Below are 17,999 nucleotides of genomic sequence, written 5' to 3' on the forward strand. Positions count from 1 at the left end.
CAGAGTCCACGCTTTTTTCAAGGAGCACAGGTATTCCCATGTTGTGGGCTTTTGGTTAATAACCTCCAAATCCCATGGAGAAGCACTCGCTAATACTTGGATTTAGAGCCCAACCCACACTTTCCCCAGCACTCCGTACCAGGCAACCAAACAGGGTAGACAAGTTAAGCGATTTTATAAGAACCAAGGCCCTGCTCTCAGTTGGAGGAGGCTTCCCACTCTCAGGATAACTGTGCAAGTGTTCGTGTGTGTGCTGGAGGTGTGGAAACAGACTCCACGGATCTTTATGGGGGCACAGGTGTTCCCAGGTTAGGGATGTAGTTTAAACACCTCCACAAACCATAGAGAGGTCATCGCAAATACTTGGTTTTGGAGCCCAAACCACACTTTCCCCCGCACTCCCGCCTAGGCTTTCCATCAGGGAAGACAAGCAAAGGGATTCAATTAGAACCCAGGCGCTGCTGTCAGTTGGAGGAACTTCCCTGCACTCAGAATTCCAGAACACATTCTTAGGTGTGGGAGAGATGTGCAGCCCCACTGCAAGCAGATGAATGCAGGAAAAGGTGTCCCCTTTAGGGAGAAGTCCTCTAAGTACTTCCTCAATGGATCAGGGGGCACTCACTGCTACATGGCCTCCAAGCCCAACCCCCAGCTTTCCCTCATGGCCTGGCCTAAAAGAACACTCAGGGAACAGAAGCTAAGGGATACTAATAGAATCCAGGTGTTGCTGTCAGTTTGAGGAACTTCCCCACACTCAGAATACAAGAACACATCTTCGTGTGTGTGCTGGATGTAGGGAAACAGTCAAAGCATCTTTCAAGGGGCACATTTATTACATGGTTGTGGGTTGTAGGTTAAAAACCCACATCCCATGGATAGGCTCTCGCTTATACTTGGTTTAGAGCCCAACCCCCACTTTCCCCCACTCTCCAGCCTAGGCATGCCATCAGGGAAGACAAGCTAAGGGATTCTTTTAGAACCCAGGCGCTGCTGTCATTTGGAGGAGCCTCCCCACAATCAGGATACCTGAGCACGTCTCCGTGTGTGTGCTGGAGGTGGGGAAACAGATTCCACGCATCTTTATGGGGCACAGGTGTTCCAAGGTTGGGGAAGTAGTTTAAAACCCTCCACTACCCACAGAGATGCACTCGCTAATACTTGGCTTTAGAGCCCATCCCCCACCATCGCTTACTGCTAGGCCTAGGAAAACACTTAGGGAAGTCAAGCTAAGGGATTCTATTACAACCCAGGTGCTGCTGTCTGTTGGAGGAACCTCCCCACACTCAGAACCCCAGAACACTTCTTCCTGTGTGTGCTGGACGTGGGGAAATAGAGCACACGCATTTTTCAGGGGTCACAGTAATTCCCAAGTTGTGGGTTGTAGTTTAAACATCTCCACTACCCATGGAGAGGCACACGCTAATACTTAGTTTTGAATCCCAAAGCCCACTTTCAATCACACACTGGCCTAGGCGAACCATCAGGGAAGACAAGCAAAGGGATTCTATTCAAACCAAGACGCTGATGTCATTTGGAGGAACTACCCCACCCTGAGGAAACTGGAACCCAACCTTGTGTGGTGGGGAGATTTGAAGCCCCACTCCACGCAGATGAATGGGTGCTCAGGTGTTTCCCTTTATGGAGAATTCATCTAAATACTTCCTCAGTCCATCGGGGACACTCGCTACTATTTGGCCTCAAAGCCCAACCCCCAGGTTTCTCTCAGAGTCAGTCCTAGGGAAACACTCAGGGATTACAAGCTAAGGGATTCTATTAGAACCCAGCCGCTTCTGTCACCTGAAATTGCCAGCCCACACTCAGGATAGCAGAAAACTTCTTCATGTGTGTTCTGGTGGTGGGGATACAGAGTCCACGCTTTTTTCAAGGAGCACAGGTATTCCCATGTTGTGGGCTTTTGGTTAATAACCTCCAAATCCCATGGAGAAGCACTCGCTAATACTTGGATTTAGAGCCCAACCCACCCTTTCCCCAGCACTCCGTATCAGGCAACCAAACAGGGTAGACAAGTTAAGCGATTTTATAAGAACCAAGGCCCTGCTCTCAGTTGGAGGAGGCTGCCCACTCTCAGGATAACTGTGCAAGTGTTCGTGTGTGTGCTGGAGGTGTGGAAACAGACTCCACGGATCTTTATGGGGGCACAGGTGTTCCCAGGTTAGGGATGTAGTTTAAACACCTCCACAAACCATAGAGAGGTCATCGCAAATACTTGGTTTTGGAGCCCAAACCACACTTTCCCCCGCACTCCCGCCTAGGCTTTCCATCAGGGAAGACAAGCAAAGGGATTCAATTAGAACCCAGGCGCTGCTGTCAGTTGGAGGAACTTCCCTGCACTCAGAATTCCAGAACACATTCTTAGGTGTGGGAGAGATGTGCAGCCCCACTGCAAGCAGATGAATGCAGGAAAAGGTGTCCCCTTTAGGGAGAAGTCCTCTAAGTACTTCCTCAATGGATCAGGGGGCACTCACTGCTACGTGGCCTCCAAGCCCAACCCCCAGCTTTCCCTCATGGCCTGGCTTAAAAGAACACTCAGGGAACAGAAGCTAAGGGATACTAATAGAATCCAGGTGTTGCTGTCAGTTTGAGGAACTTCCCCACACTCAGAATACCAGAAAACTTCTTCGTGTGTGTGCTGGATGTAGGGAAACAGTCAAAGCATCTTTCAGGGGGCACATTTATTCCATGGTTGTGGGTTGTAGGTTAAAAACCCACATCCCATTGATAGGCTCTCGCTTATACTTGGTTTAGAGCCCAACCCCCACATTCCCCCACTCTCCAGCCTAGGCATGCCATCAGGGAAGACAAGCTAAGGGATTCTTTTAGAACCCAGGCGCTGCTGTCATTTGGAGGAGCCTCCCCACAATCAGGATACCTGAGCACGTCTCCGTGTGTGTGCTGGAGGTGGGGAAACAGATTCCACGCAACTTTATGGGGCACAGGTGTTCCAAGGTTGGGGAAGTAGTTTAAAACCCTCCACTACCCACAGAGATGCACTCGCTAATACTTGGCTTTAGAGCCCATCCCCCACCATCGCTTACTGCTAGGCCTAGGAAAACACTTAGGGAAGTCAAGCTAAGGGATTCTATTACAACCCAGGTGCTGCTGTCTGTTGGAGGAACCTCCCCACACTCAGAACCCCAGAACACCTCTTCCTGTGTGTGCTGGACGTGGGGAAACATAGCACACGCATTTTCCAGGGGTCACAGTAATTCCCAAGTTGTGGGTTGTAGTTTAAACATCTCCACTACCCATGGAGAGGCACACGCTAATACTTAGTTTTGAATCCCAAAGCCCACTTTCAATCACACACTGGCCTAGGCGAACCATCAGGGAAGACAAGCAAAGGGATTCTATTCAAACCAAGACGCTGATGTCAGTTGGAGGAACTACCCCACCCTCAGGAAACTGGAACCCAACCTTGTGTGGTGGGGAGATTTGAAGCCCCACTCCACGCAGATGAATGGGTGCTCAGGTGTTTCCCTTTATGGAGAATTCATCTAAATACTTCCTCAGTCCATCGGGGACACTCGCTACTATTTGGCCTCAAAGCCCAACCCCCAGGTTTCTCTCAGAGTCAGTCCTAGGGAAACACTCAGGGATTACAAGCTAAGGGATTCTATTAGAACCCAGCCGCTTCTGTCACCTGAAATTGCCAGCCCACACTCAGGATAGCAGAAAACTTCTTCATGTGTGTTCTGGTGGTGGGGATACAGAGTCCACGCTTTTTTCAAGGAGCACAGGTATTCCCATGTTGTGGGCTTTTGGTTAATAACCTCCAAATCCCATGGAGAAGCACTCGCTAATACTTGGATTTAGAGCCCAACCCACCCTTTCCCCAGCACTCCGTATCAGGCAACCAAACAGGGTAGACAAGTTAAGCGATTTTATAAGAACCAAGGCCCTGCTCTCAGTTGGAGGAGGCTGCCCACTCTCAGGATAACTGTGCAAGTGTTCGTGTGTGTGCTGGAGGTGTGGAAACAGACTCCACGGATCTTTATGGGGGCACAGGTGTTCCCAGGTTAGGGATGTAGTTTAAACACCTCCACAAACCATAGAGAGGTCATCGCAAATACTTGGTTTTGGAGCCCAAACCACACTTTCCCCCGCACTCCCGCCTAGGCTTTCCATCAGGGAAGACAAGCAAAGGGATTCAATTAGAACCCAGGCGCTGCTGTCAGTTGGAGGAACTTCCCTGCACTCAGAATTCCAGAACACATTCTTAGGTGTGGGAGAGATGTGCAGCCCCACTGCACCCAGATGAATGCAGGAAAAGGTGTCCCCTTTAGGGAGAAGTCCTCTAAGTACTTCCTCAAAGGATCAGGGGGCACTCACTGCTACGTGGCCTCCAAGCCCAACCCCCAGCTTTCCCTCATGGCCTGGCCTAAAAGAACACTCAGGGAACAGAAGCTAAGGGATACTAATAGAATCCAAGTGTTGCTGTCAGTTTGAGGAACTTCCCCACACTCAGAATACAAGAACACATCTTCGTGTGTGTGCTGGATGTAGGGAAACAGTCAAAGCATCTTTCAGGGGGCACATTTATTACATGGTTGTGGGTTGTAGGTTAAAAACCCACATCCCATGGATAGGCTCTCGCTTATACTTGGTTTAGAGCCCAACCCCCACTTTCCCCCACTCTCCAGCCTAGGCATGCCATCAGGGAAGACAAGCTAAGGGATTCTTTTAGAACCCAGGCGCTGCTGTCATTTGGAGGAGCCTCCCCACAATCAGGATACCTGAGCACGTCTCCGTGTGTGTGCTGGAGGTGGGGAAACAGATTCCACGCATCTTTATGGGGCACAGGTGTTCCAAGGTTGGGGAAGTAGTTTAAAACCCTCCACTACCCACAGAGATGCACTCGCTAATACTTGGCTTTAGAGCCCATCCCCCACCATCGCTTACTGCTAGGCCTAGGAAAACACTTAGGGAAGTCAAGCTAAGGGATTCTATTACAACCCAGGTGCTGCTGTCTGTTGGAGGAACCTCCCCACACTCAGAACCCCAGAACACTTCTTCCTGTGTGTGCTGGACGTGGGGAAATATAGCACACGCATTTTTCAGGGGTCACAGTAATTCCCAAGTTGTGGGTTGTAGTTTAAACATCTCCACTACCCATGGAGAGGCACACGCTAATACTTAGTTTTGAATCCCAAAGCCCACTTTCAATCACACACTGGCCTAGGCGAACCATCAGGGAAGACAAGCAAAGGGATTCTATTCAAACCAAGACGCTGATGTCATTTGGAGGAACTACCCCACCCTCAGGAAACTGGAACCCAACCTTGTGTGGTGGGGAGATTTGAAGCCCCACTCCACGCAGATGAATTGGTGCTCAGGTGTTTCCCTTTATGGAGAATTCATCTAAATACTTCCTCAGTCCATCGGGGACACTCGCTACTATTTGGCCTCAAAGCCCAACCCCCAGGTTTCTCTCAGAGTCAGTCCTAGGGAAACACTCAGGGATTACAAGCTAAGGGATTCTATTAGAACCCAGCCGCTTCTGTCACCTGAAATTGCCAGCCCACACTCAGGATAGCAGAAAACTTCTTCATGTGTGTTCTGGTGGTGGGGATACAGAGTCCACGCTTTTTTCAAGGAGCACAGGTATTCCCATGTTGTGGGCTTTTGGTTAATAACCTCCAAATCCCATTGAGAAGCACTCGCTAATACTTGGATTTAGAGCCCAACCCACCCTTTCCCCAGCACTCCGTATCAGGCAACCAAACAGGGTAGACAAGTTAAGCGATTTTATAAGAACCAAGGCCCTGCTCTCAGTTGGAGGAGGCTGCCCACTCTCAGGATAACTGTGCAAGTGTTCGTGTGTGTGCTGGAGGTGTGGAAACAGACTCCACGGATCTTTATGGGGGCACAGGTGTTCCCAGGTTAGGGATGTAGTTTAAACACCTCCACAAACCATAGAGAGGTCATCGCAAATACTTGGTTTTGGAGCCCAAACCACACTTTCCCCCGCACTCCCGCCTAGGCTTTCCATCAGGGAAGACAAGCAAAGGGATTCAATTAGAACCCAGGCGCTGCTGTCAGTTGGAGGAACTTCCCTGCACTCAGAATTCCAGAACACATTCTTAGGTGTGGGAGAGATGTGCAGCCCCACTGCACCCAGATGAATGCAGGAAAAGGTGTCCCCTTTAGGGAGAAGTCCTCTAAGTACTTCCTCCATGAATCAGGGGGCACTCACTGCTACGTGGCCTCCAAGCCCACCCCCCAGCTTTCCCTCATGGCCTGGCCTAAAAGAACACTCAGGGAACAGAAGCTAAGGGATACTAATAGAATCCAGGTGCTGCTGTCAGTTTGAGGAACATCCCCACACTCAGGATACAAGAACACATCTTCGTGTGTGTGCTGGATGTAGGGAAACAGTCAAAGCATCTTTCAGGGGGCACATTTATTCCATGGTTGTGGGTTGTAGGTTAGAAACCCACATCCCATGGATAGGCTCTCGCTTATACTTGGTTTAGAGCCCAACCCCCACTTTCCCCCACTCTCCAGCCTAGGCATGCCATCAGGGAAGACAAGCTAAGGGATTCTTTTAGAACCCAGGCGCTGCTGTCATTTGGAGGAGCCTCCCCACAATCAGGATACCTGAGCACGTCTCCGTGTGTGTGCTGGAGGTGTGGAAAAAGATTCCACGCATCTCTATGGGGCACAGGTGTTCCAAGGTTGGGGAAGTAGTTTAAAACCCTCCACTACCCACAGAGATGCACTCGCTAATACTTGGCTTTAGAGCCCATCCCCCACCATCGCTTACTGCTAGGCCTAGGAAAACACTTAGGGAAGTCAAGCTAAGGGATTCTATTACAACCCAGGTGCTGCTGTCTGTTGGAGGAACCTCCCCACACTCAGAACCCCAGAACACTTCTTCCTGTGTGTGCTGGACGTGGGGAAACATAGCACACGCATTTTTCAGGGGTCACAGTAATTCCCAAGTTGTTGGTTGTAGTTTAAACATCTCCACTACCCATGGAGAGGCACACGCTAATACTTAGTTTTAGATCCCAAATCCCACTTTCAACCACACACTGGCCTAGGCAAACCATCAGGGAAGACAAGCAAAGGGCTTCTATTCAAACCAAGACGCTGATGTCAGTTGGAGGAACTACCCAACCCTCAGGAAACTGGAACCCAACCTTGTGTGGTGGGGAGATTTGAAGCCCCACTCCACGCAGATGAATGGGTGCTCAGGTGTTTCCCTTTATGGAGAATTCATCTAAATACTTCCTCAGTCCATCGGGGACACTCGCTACTATTTGGCCTCAAAGCCCAACCCCCAGGTTTCTCTCAGAGTCAGTCCTAGGGAAACACTCAGGGATTACAAGCTAAGGGATTCTATTAGAACCCAGCCGCTTCTGTCACCTGAAATTGCCAGCCCACACTCAGGAGAGCAGAAAACTTCTTCATGTGTGTTCTGGTGGTGGGGATACAGAGTCCACGCTTTTTTCAAGGAGCACAGGTATTCCCATGTTGTGGGCTTTTGGTTAATAACCTCCAAATCCCATGGAGAAGCACTCGCTAATACTTGGATTTAGAGCCCAACCCACCCTTTCCCCAGCACTCCGTATCAGGCAACCAAACAGGGTAGACAAGTTAAGCGATTTTATAAGAAACAAGGCCCTGCTCTCAGTTGGAGGAGGCTGCCCACTCTCAGGATAACTGTGCAAGTGTTCGTGTGTGTGCTGGAGGTGTGGAAACAGACTCCACGGATCTTTATGGGGGCACAGGTGTTCCCAGGTTAGGGATGTAGTTTAAACACCTCCACAAACCATAGAGAGGTCATGGCAAATACTTGGTTTTGGAGCCCAAACCACACTTTCCCCCGCACTCCCGCCTAGGCTTTCCATCAGGGAAGACAAGCAAAGGAATTCAGTTAGAAACCAGTCGCTGCTGTCAGTTGGAGGAACTTCCCTGCACTCAGAATTCCAGAACACATTCTTAGGTGTGGGAGAGATGTGCAGCCCCACTGCAAGCAGATGAATGCAGGAAAAGGTGTTCCCTTTAGGGAGAAGTCCTCTAAGTACTTCCTCAATGAATCAGGGGGCACTCACTGCTACGTGGCCTCCAAGCCCAACCCCCAGCTTTCCCTCATGGCCTGGCCTAAAAGAACACTCAGGGAACAGAAGCTAAGGGATACTAATAGAATCCAGGTGCTGCTGTCAGTTTGAGGAACATCCCCACACTCAGAATACAAGAACACATCTTCGTGTGTGTGCTGGATGTAGGGAAACAGTCAAAGCATCTTTCAGGGGGCACATTTATTCCATGGTTGTGGGTTGTAGGTTAAAAACCCACATCCCATGGATAGGCTCTCGCTTATACTTGGTTTGGAGCCCAACCCACACTTTCCCCCACTCTCCAGCCTAGGCATGCCATCAGGGAAGACAAGCTAAGGGATTCTTTTAGAACCCAGGCGCTGCTGTCATTTGGAGGAGCCTCCCCACAATCAGGATACCTGAGCACGTCTCCGTGTGTGTGCTGGAGGTGGGGAAACAGATTCCACGCATCTTTATGGGGCACAGGTGTTCCAAGTTTGGGGAAGTAGTTTAAAACCCTCCACTACCCACAGAGATGCACTCGCTAATACTTGGCTTTAGAGCCCATCCCCCACCATCGCTTACTGCTAGGCCTAGGAAAACACTTAGGGAAGTCAAGCTAAGGGATTCTATTACAACCCAGGTGCTGCTGTCTGTTGGAGGAACCTCCCCACACTCAGAACCCCAGAACACTTCTTCCTGTGTGTGCTGGACGTGGGGAAACATAGCACACGCATTTTTCAGGGGTCACAGTAATTCCCAAGTTGTGGGTTGTAGTTTAAACATCTCCACTACCCATGGAGAGGCACACGCTAATACTTAGTTTTAGATCCCAAATCCCACTTTCAACCACACACTGGCCTAGTCGAACCATCAGGGAAGACAAGCAAAGGGATTCTATTCAAACCAAGACGCTGATGTCAGTTGGAGGAACTACCCCACCCTCAGGAAACTGGAACCCAACCTTGTGTGGTGGGGAGATTTGAAGCCCCACTCCACGCAGATGAATGGGTGCTCAGGTGTTTCCCTTTATGGAGAATTCATCTAAATACTTCCTCAGTCCTTCGGGGACACTCGCTACTATTTGGCCTCAAAGCCCAACCCCCAGGTTTCTCTCAGAGTCAGTCCTAGGGAAACACTCAGGGATTACAAGCTAAGGAATTCTATTAGAACCCAGCCGCTTCTGTCACCTGAAATTGCCAGCCCACACTCAGGATAGCAGAAAACTTCTTCATGTGTGTTCTGGTGGTGGGGATACAGAGTCCACGCTTTTTTCAAGGAGCACAGGTATTCCCATGTTGTGGGCTTTTGGTTAATAACCTCCAAATCCCATGGAGAAGCACTCGCTAATACTTGGATTTAGAGCCCAACCCACCCTTTCCCCAGCACTCCGTATCAGGCAACCAAACAGGGTAGACAAGTTAAGCGATTTTATAAGAACCAAGGCCCTGCTCTCAGTTGGAGGTGGCTGCCCACTCTCAGGATAACTGTGCAAGTGTTCGTGTGTGTGCTGGAGGTGTGGAAACAGACTCCACGGATCTTTATGGGGGCACAGGTGTTCCCAGGTTAGGGATGTAGTTTAAACACCTCCACAAACCATAGAGAGGTCATCGCAAATACTTGGTTTTGGAGCCCAAACCACACTTTACCCCGCACTCCCGCCTAGGCTTTCCATCAGGGAAGACAAGCAAAGGGATTCAATTAGAACCCAGGCGCTGCTGTCAGTTGGAGGAACTTCCCTGCACTCAGAATTCCAGAACACATTCTTAGGTGTGGGAGAGATGTGCAGCCCCACTGCACCCAGATGAATGCAGGAAAAGGTGTCCCCTTTAGGGAGAAGTCCTCTAAGTACTTCCTCAAAGGATCAGGGGGCACTCACTGCTACGTGGCCTCCAAGCCCAACCCCCAGCTTTCCCTCATGGCCTGGCCTAAAAGAACACTCAGGGAACAGAAGCTAAGGGATACTAATAGAATCCAGGTGTTGCTGTCAGTTTGAGGAACTTCCCCACACTCAGAATACAAGAACACATCTTCGTGTGTGTGCTGGATGTAGGGAAACAGTCAAAGCATCTTTCAGGGGGCACATTTATTCCATGGTTGTGGGTTGTAGGTTAAAAACCCACATCCCATGGATAGGCTCTCGCTTATACTTGGTTTAGAGCCCAACCCCCACTTTCCCCCACTCTCCAGCCTAGGCATGCCATCAGGGAAGACAAGCTAAGGGATTCTTTTAGAACCCAGGCGCTGCTGTCATTTGGAGGAGCCTCCCCACAATCAGGATACCTGAGCACGTCTCCGTGTGTGTGCTGGAGGTGGGGAAACAGATTCCACGCATCTTTATGGGGCACAGGTGTTCCAAGGTTGGGGAAGTAGTTTAAAACCCTCCACTACCCACAGAGATGCACTCGCTAATACTTGGCTTTAGAGCCCATCCCCCACCATCGCTTACTGCTAGGCCTAGGAAAACACTTAGGGAAGTCAAGCTAAGGGATTCTATTACAACCCAGGTGCTGCTGTCTGTTGGAGGAACCTCCCCACACTCAGAACCCCAGAACACTTCTTCCTGTGTGTGCTGGACGTGGGGAAACATAGCACACGCATTTTTCAGGGGTCACAGTAGTTCCCAAGTTGTGGGTTGTAGTTTTAACATCTCCACTACCCATGGAGAGGCACACGCTAATACTTAGTTTTGAATCCCAAAGCCCACTTTCAATCACACACTGGCCTAGGCGAACCATCAGGGAAGACAAGCAAAGGGATTCTATTCAAACCAAGACGCTGATGTCAGTTGGAGGAACTACCCCACCCTCAGGAAACTGGAACCCAACCTTGTGTGGTGGGGAGATTTGAAGCCCCACTCCACGCAGATGAATGGGTGCTCAGGTGTTTCCCTTTATGGAGAATTCATCTAAATACTTCCTCAGTCCATCGGGGACACTCGCTACTATTTGGCCTCAAAGCCCAACCCCCAGGTTTCTCTCAGAGTCAGTCCTAGGGAAACACTCAGGGATTACAAGCTAAGGGATTCTATTAGAACCCAGCCGCTTCTGTCACCTGAAATTGCCAGCCCACACTCAGGATAGCAGAAAACTTCTTCATGTGTGTTCTGGTGGTGGGGATACAGAGTCCACGCTTTTTTCAAGGAGCACAGGTATTCCCATGTTGTGGGCTTTTGGTTAATAACCTCCAAATCCCATGGAGAAGCACTCGCTAATACTTGGATTTAGAGCCCAACCCACCCTTTCCCCAGCACTCCGTATCAGGCAACCAAACAGGGTAGACAAGTTAAGCGATTTTATAAGAACCAAGGCCCTGCTCTCAGTTGGAGGAGGCTGCCCACTCTCAGGATAACTGTGCAAGTGTTCGTGTGTGTGCTGGAGGTGTGGAAACAGACTCCACGGATCTTTATGGGGGCACAGGTGTTCCCAGGTTAGGGATGTAGTTTAAACACCTCCACAAACCATAGAGAGGTCATCGCAAATACTTGGTTTTGGAGCCCAAACCACACTTTCCCCCGCACTCCCGCCTAGGCTTTCCATCAGGGAAGACAAGCAAAGGGATTCAATTAGAACCCAGGCGCTGCTGTCAGTTGGAGGAACTTCCCTGCACTCAGAATTCCAGAACACATTCTTAGGTGTGGGAGAGATGTGCAGCCCCACTGCACCCAGATGAATGCAGGAAAAGGTGTCCCCTTTAGGGAGAAGTCCTCTAAGTACTTCCTCAAAGGATCAGGGGGCACTCACTGCTACGTGGCCTCCAAGCCCAACCCCCAGCTTTCCCTCATGGCCTGGCCTAAAAGAACACTCAGGGAACAGAAGCTAAGGGATACTAATAGAATCCAGGTGCTGCTGTCAGTTTGAGGAACTTCCCCACACTCAGAATACAAGAACACATCTTCGTGTGTGTGCTGGATGTAGGGAAACAGTCAAAGCATCTTTCAGGGGGCACATTTATTCCATGGTTGTGGGTTGTAGGTTAAAAACCCACATCCCATGGATAGGCTCTCGCTTATACTTGGTTTAGAGCCCAACCCCCACTTTCCCCCACTCTCCAGCCTAGGCATGCCATCAGGGAAGACAAGCTAAGGGATTCTTTTAGAACCCAGGCGCTGCTGTCATTTGGAGGAGCCTCCCCACAATCAGGATACCTGAGCACGTCTCCGTGTGTGTGCTGGAGGTGGGGAAACAGATTCCACGCATCTTTATGGGGCACAGGTGTTCCAAGGTTGGGGAAGTAGTTTAAAACCCTCCACTACCCACAGAGATGCACTCGCTAATACTTGGCTTTAGAGCCCATCCCCCACAATCGCTTACTGCTAGGCCTAGGAAAACACTTAGGGAAGTCAAGCTAAGGGATTCTATTACAACCCAGGTGCTGCTGTCTGTTGGAGGAACCTCCCCACACTCAGAACCCCAGAACACTTCTTCCTGTGTGTGCTGGACGTGGGGAAACATAGCACACGCATTTTTCAGGGGTCACAGTAATTCCCAAGTTGTGGGTTGTAGTTTAAACATCTCCACTACCCATGGAGAGGCACACGCTAATACTTAGTTTTAGATCCCAAATCCCACTTTCAACCACACACTGGCCTAGGCGAACCATCAGGGAAGACAAGCAAAGGGATTCTATTCAAACCAAGACGCTGATGTCAGTTGGAGGAACTACCCCACCCTCAGGAAACTGGAACCCAACCTTGTGTGGTGGGGAGATTTGAAGCCCCACTCCACGCAGATGAATGGGTGCTCAGGTGTTTCCCTTTATGGAGAATTCATCTAAATACTTCCTCAGTCCATCGGGGACACTCGCTACTATTTGGCCTCAAAGCCCAACCCCCAGGTTTCTCTCAGATTCAGTCCTAGGGAAACACTCAGGGATTACAAGCTAAGGAATTCTATTAGAACCCAGCCGCTTCTGTCACCTGAAATTGCCAGCCCACACTCAGGATAGCAGAAAACTTCTTCATGTGTGTTCTGGTGGTGGGGATACAGAGTCCACGCTTTTTTCAAGGAGCACAGGTATTCCCATGTTGTGGGCTTTTGGTTAATAACCTCCAAATCCCATGGAGAAGCACTCGCTAATACTTGGATTTAGAGCCCAACCCACCCTTTCCCCAGCACTCCGTATCAGGCAACCAAACAGGGTAGACAAGTTAAGCGATTTTATAAGAACCAAGGCCCTGCTCTCAGTTGGAGGTGGCTGCCCACTCTCAGGATAACTGTGCAAGTGTTCGTGTGTGTGCTGGAGGTGTGGAAACAGACTCCACGGATCTTTATGGGGGCACAGGTGTTCCCAGGTTAGGGATGTAGTTTAAACACCTCCACAAACCATAGAGAGGTCATCGCAAATACTTGGTTTTGGAGCCCAAACCACACTTTCCCCCGCACTCCCGCCTAGGCTTTCCATCAGGGAAGACAAGCAAAGGGATTCAATTAGAACCCAGGCGCTGCTGTCAGTTGGAGGAACTTCCCTGCACTCAGAATTCCAGAACACATTCTTAGGTGTGGGAGAGATGTGCAGCCCCACTGCACCCAGATGAATGCAGGAAAAGGTGTCCCCTTTAGGGAGAAGTCCTCTAAGTACTTCCTCAAAGGATCAGGGGGCACTCACTGCTACGTGGCCTCCAAGCCCAACCCCCAGCTTTCCCTCATGGCCTGGCCTAAAAGAACACTCAGGGAACAGAAGCTAAGGGATACTAATAGAATCCAGGTGTTGCTGTCAGTTTGAGGAACTTCCCCACACTCAGAATACAAGAACACATCTTCGTGTGTGTGCTGGATGTAGGGAAACAGTCAAAGCATCTTTCAGGGGGCACATTTATTCCATGGTTGTGGGTTGTAGGTTAAAAACCCACATCCCATGGATAGGCTCTCGCTTATACTTGGTTTAGAGCCCAACCCCCACTTTCCCCCACTCTCCAGCCTAGGCATGCCATCAGGGAAGACAAGCTAAGGGATTCTTTTAGAACCCAGGCGCTGCTGTCATTTGGAGGAGCCTCCCCACAATCAGGATACCTGAGCACGTCTCCGTGTGTGTGCTGGAGGTGGGGAAACAGATTCCACGCATCTTTATGGGGCACAGGTGTTCCAAGGTTGGGGAAGTAGTTTAAAACCCTCCACTACCCACAGAGATGCACTCGCTAATACTTGGCTTTAGAGCCCATCCCCCACCATCGCTTACTGCTAGGCCTAGGAAAACACTTAGGGAAGTCAAGCTAAGGGATTCTATTACAACCCAGGTGCTGCTGTCTGTTGGAGGAACCTCCCCACACTCAGAACCCCAGAACACTTCTTCCTGTGTGTGCTGGACGTGGGGAAACATAGCACACGCATTTTCCAGGGGTCACAGTACTTCCCAAGTTGTGGGTTGTAGTTTAAACATCTCCACTACCCATGGAGAGGCACACGCTAATACTTAGTTTTGAATCCCAAAGCCCACTTTCAATCACACACTGGCCTAGGCGAACCATCAGGGAAGACAAGCAAAGGGATTCTATTCAAACCAAGACGCTGATGTCAGTTGGAGGAACTACCCCACCCTCAGGAAACTGGAACCCAACCTTGTGTGGTGGGGAGATTTGAAGCCCCACTCCACGCAGATGAATGGGTGCTCAGGTGTTTCCCTTTATGGAGAATTCATCTAAATACTTCCTCAGTCCATCGGGGACACTCGCTACTATTTGGCCTCAAAGCCCAACCCCCAGGTTTCTCTCAGAGTCAGTCCTAGGGAAACACTCAGGGATTACAAGCTAAGGGATTCTATTAGAACCCAGCCGCTTCTGTCACCTGAAATTGCCAGCCCACACTCAGGAGAGCAGAAAACTTCTTCATGTGTGTTCTGGTGGTGGGGATACAGAGTCCACGCTTTTTTCAAGGAGCACAGGTATTCCCATGTTGTGGGCTTTTGGTTAATAACCTCCAAATCCCATGGAGAAGCACTCGCTAATACTTGGATTTAGAGCCCAACCCACCCTTTCCCCAGCACTCCGTATCAGGCAACCAAACAGGGTAGACAAGTTAAGCGATTTTATAAGAACCAAGGCCCTGCTCTCAGTTGGAGGAGGCTGCCCACTCTCAGGATAACTGTGCAAGTGTTCGTGTGTGTGCTGGAGGTGTGGAAACAGACTCCACGGATCTTTATGGGGGCACAGGTGTTCCCAGGTTAGGGATGTAGTTTAAACACCTCCACAAACCATAGAGAGGTCATCGCAAATACTTGGTTTTGGAGCCCAAACCACACTTTCCCCCGCACTCCCGCCTAGGTTTTCCATCAGGGAAGACAAGCAAAGGGATTCAATTAGAACCCAGGCGCTGCTGTCAGTTGGAGGAACTTCCCTGCACTCAGAATTCCAGAACACATTCTTAGGTGTGGGAGAGATGTGCAGCCCCACTGCACCCAGATGAATGCAGGAAAAGGTGTCCCCTTTAGGGAGAAGTCCTCTAAGTACTTCCTCAAAGGATCAGGGGGCACTCACTGCTACGTGGCCTCCAAGCCCAACCCCCAGCTTTCCCTCATGGCCTGGCCTAAAAGAACACTCAGGGAACAGAAGCTAAGGGATACTAATAGAATCCAGGTGCTGCTGTCAGTTTGAGGAACTTCCCCACACTCAGAATACAAGAACACATCTTCGTGTGTGTGCTGGATGTAGGGAAACAGTCAAAGCATCTTTCAGGGGGCACATTTATTCCATGGTTGTGGGTTGTAGGTTAAAAACCCACATCCCATGGATAGGCTCTCGCTTATACTTGGTTTAGAGCCCAACCCCCACTTTCCCCCACTCTCCAGCCTAGGCATGCCATCAGGGAAGACAAGCTAAGGGATTCTTTTAGAACCCAGGCGCTGCTGTCATTTGGAGGAGCCTCCCCACAATCAGGATACCTGAGCACGTCTCCGTGTGTGTGCTGGAGGTGGGGAAACAGATTCCACGCATCTTTATGGGGCACAGGTGTTCCAAGGTTGGGGAAGTAGTTTAAAACCCTCCACTACCCACAGAGATGCACTCGCTAATACTTGGCTTTAGAGCCCATCCCCCACCATCGCTTACTGCTAGGCCTAGGAAAACACTTAGGGAAGTCAAGCTAAGGGATTCTATTACAACCCAGGTGCTGCTGTCTGTTGGAGGAACCTCCCCACACTCAGAACCCCAGAACACTTCTTCCTGTGTGTGCTGGACGTGGGGAAACATAGCACACGCATTTTTCAGGGGTCACAGTAATTCCCAAGTTGTGGGTTGTAGTTTAAACATCTCCACTACCCATGGAGAGGCACACGCTAATACTTAGTTTTGAATCCCAAAGCCCACTTTCAATCACACACTGGCCTAGGCGAACCATCAGGGAAGACAAGCAAAGGGATTCTATTCAAACCAAGACGCTGATGTCATTTGGAGGAACTACCCCACCCTCAGGAAACTGGAACCCAACCTTGTGTGGTGGGGAGATTTGAAGCCCCACTCCACGCAGATGAATGGGTGCTCAGGTGTTTCCCTTTATGGAGAATTCATCTAAATACTTCCTCAGTCCATCGGGGACACTCGCTACTATTTGGCCTCAAAGCCCAACCCCCAGGTTTCTCTCAGAGTCAGTCCTAGGGAAACACTCAGGGATTACAAGCTAAGGTATTCTATTAGAACCCAGCCGCTTCTGTCACCTGAAATTGCCAGCCCACACTCAGGATAGCAGAAAACTTCTTCATGTGTGTTCTGGTGGTGGGGATACAGAGTCCACGCTTTTTTCAAGGAGCACAGGTATTCCCATGTTGTGGGCTTTTGGTTAATAACCTCCAAATCCCATGGAGAAGCACTCGCTAATACTTGGATTTAGAGCCCAACCCACCCTTTCCCCAGCACTCCGTATCAGGCAACCAAACAGGGTAGACAAGTTAAGCGATTTTATAAGAACCAAGGCCCTGCTCTCAGTTGGAGGAGGCTGCCCACTCTCAGGATAACTGTGCAAGTGTTCGTGTGTGTGCTGGAGGTGTGGAAACAGACTCCACGGATCTTTATGGGGGCACAGGTGTTCCCAGGTTAGGGATGTAGTTTAAACACCTCCACAAACCATAGAGAGGTCATCGCAAATACTTGGTTTTGGAGCCCAAACCACACTTTCCCCCGCACTCCCGCCTAGGCTTTCCATCAGGGAAGACAAGCAAAGGGATTCAATTAGAACCCAGGCGCTGCTGTCAGTTGGAGGAACTTCCCTGCACTCAGAATTCCAGAACACATTCTTAGGTGTGGGAGAGATGTGCAGCCCCACTGCACCCAGATGAATGCAGGAAAAGGTGTCCCCTTTAGGGAGAAGTCCTCTAAGTACTTCCTCAAAGGATCAGGGGGCACTCACTGCTACGTGGCCTCCAAGCCCAACCCCCAGCTTTCCCTCATGGCCTGGCCTAAAAGAACACTCAGGGAACAGAAGCTAAGGGATACTAATAGAATCCAGGTGCTGCTGTCAGTTTGAGGAACTTCCCCACACTCAGAATACAAGAACACATCTTCGTGTGTGTGCTGGATGTAGGGAAACAGTCAAAGCATCTTTCAGGGGGCACATTTATTCCATGGTTGTGGGTTGTAGGTTAAAAACCCACATCCCATGGATAGGCTCTCGCTTATACTTGGTTTAGAGCCCAACCCCCACTTTCCCCCACTCTCCAGCCTAGGCATGCCATCAGGGAAGACAAGCTAAGGGATTCTTTTAGAACCCAGGCGCTGCTGTCATTTGGAGGAGCCTCCCCACAATCAGGATACCTGAGCACGTCTCCGTGTGTGTGCTGGAGGTGGGGAAACAGATTCCACGCATCTTTATGGGGCACAGGTGTTCCAAGGTTGGGGAAGTAGTTTAAAACCCTCCACTACCCACAGAGATGCACTCGCTAATACTTGGCTTTAGAGCCCATCCCCCACCATCGCTTACTGCTAGGCCTAGGAAAACACTTAGGGAAGTC

Source organism: Vicugna pacos, unplaced genomic scaffold (assembly GCF_048564905.1).
Source record: "Vicugna pacos unplaced genomic scaffold, VicPac4 scaffold_19, whole genome shotgun sequence".
Lineage (NCBI taxonomy): Eukaryota > Metazoa > Chordata > Mammalia > Artiodactyla > Camelidae > Vicugna > Vicugna pacos.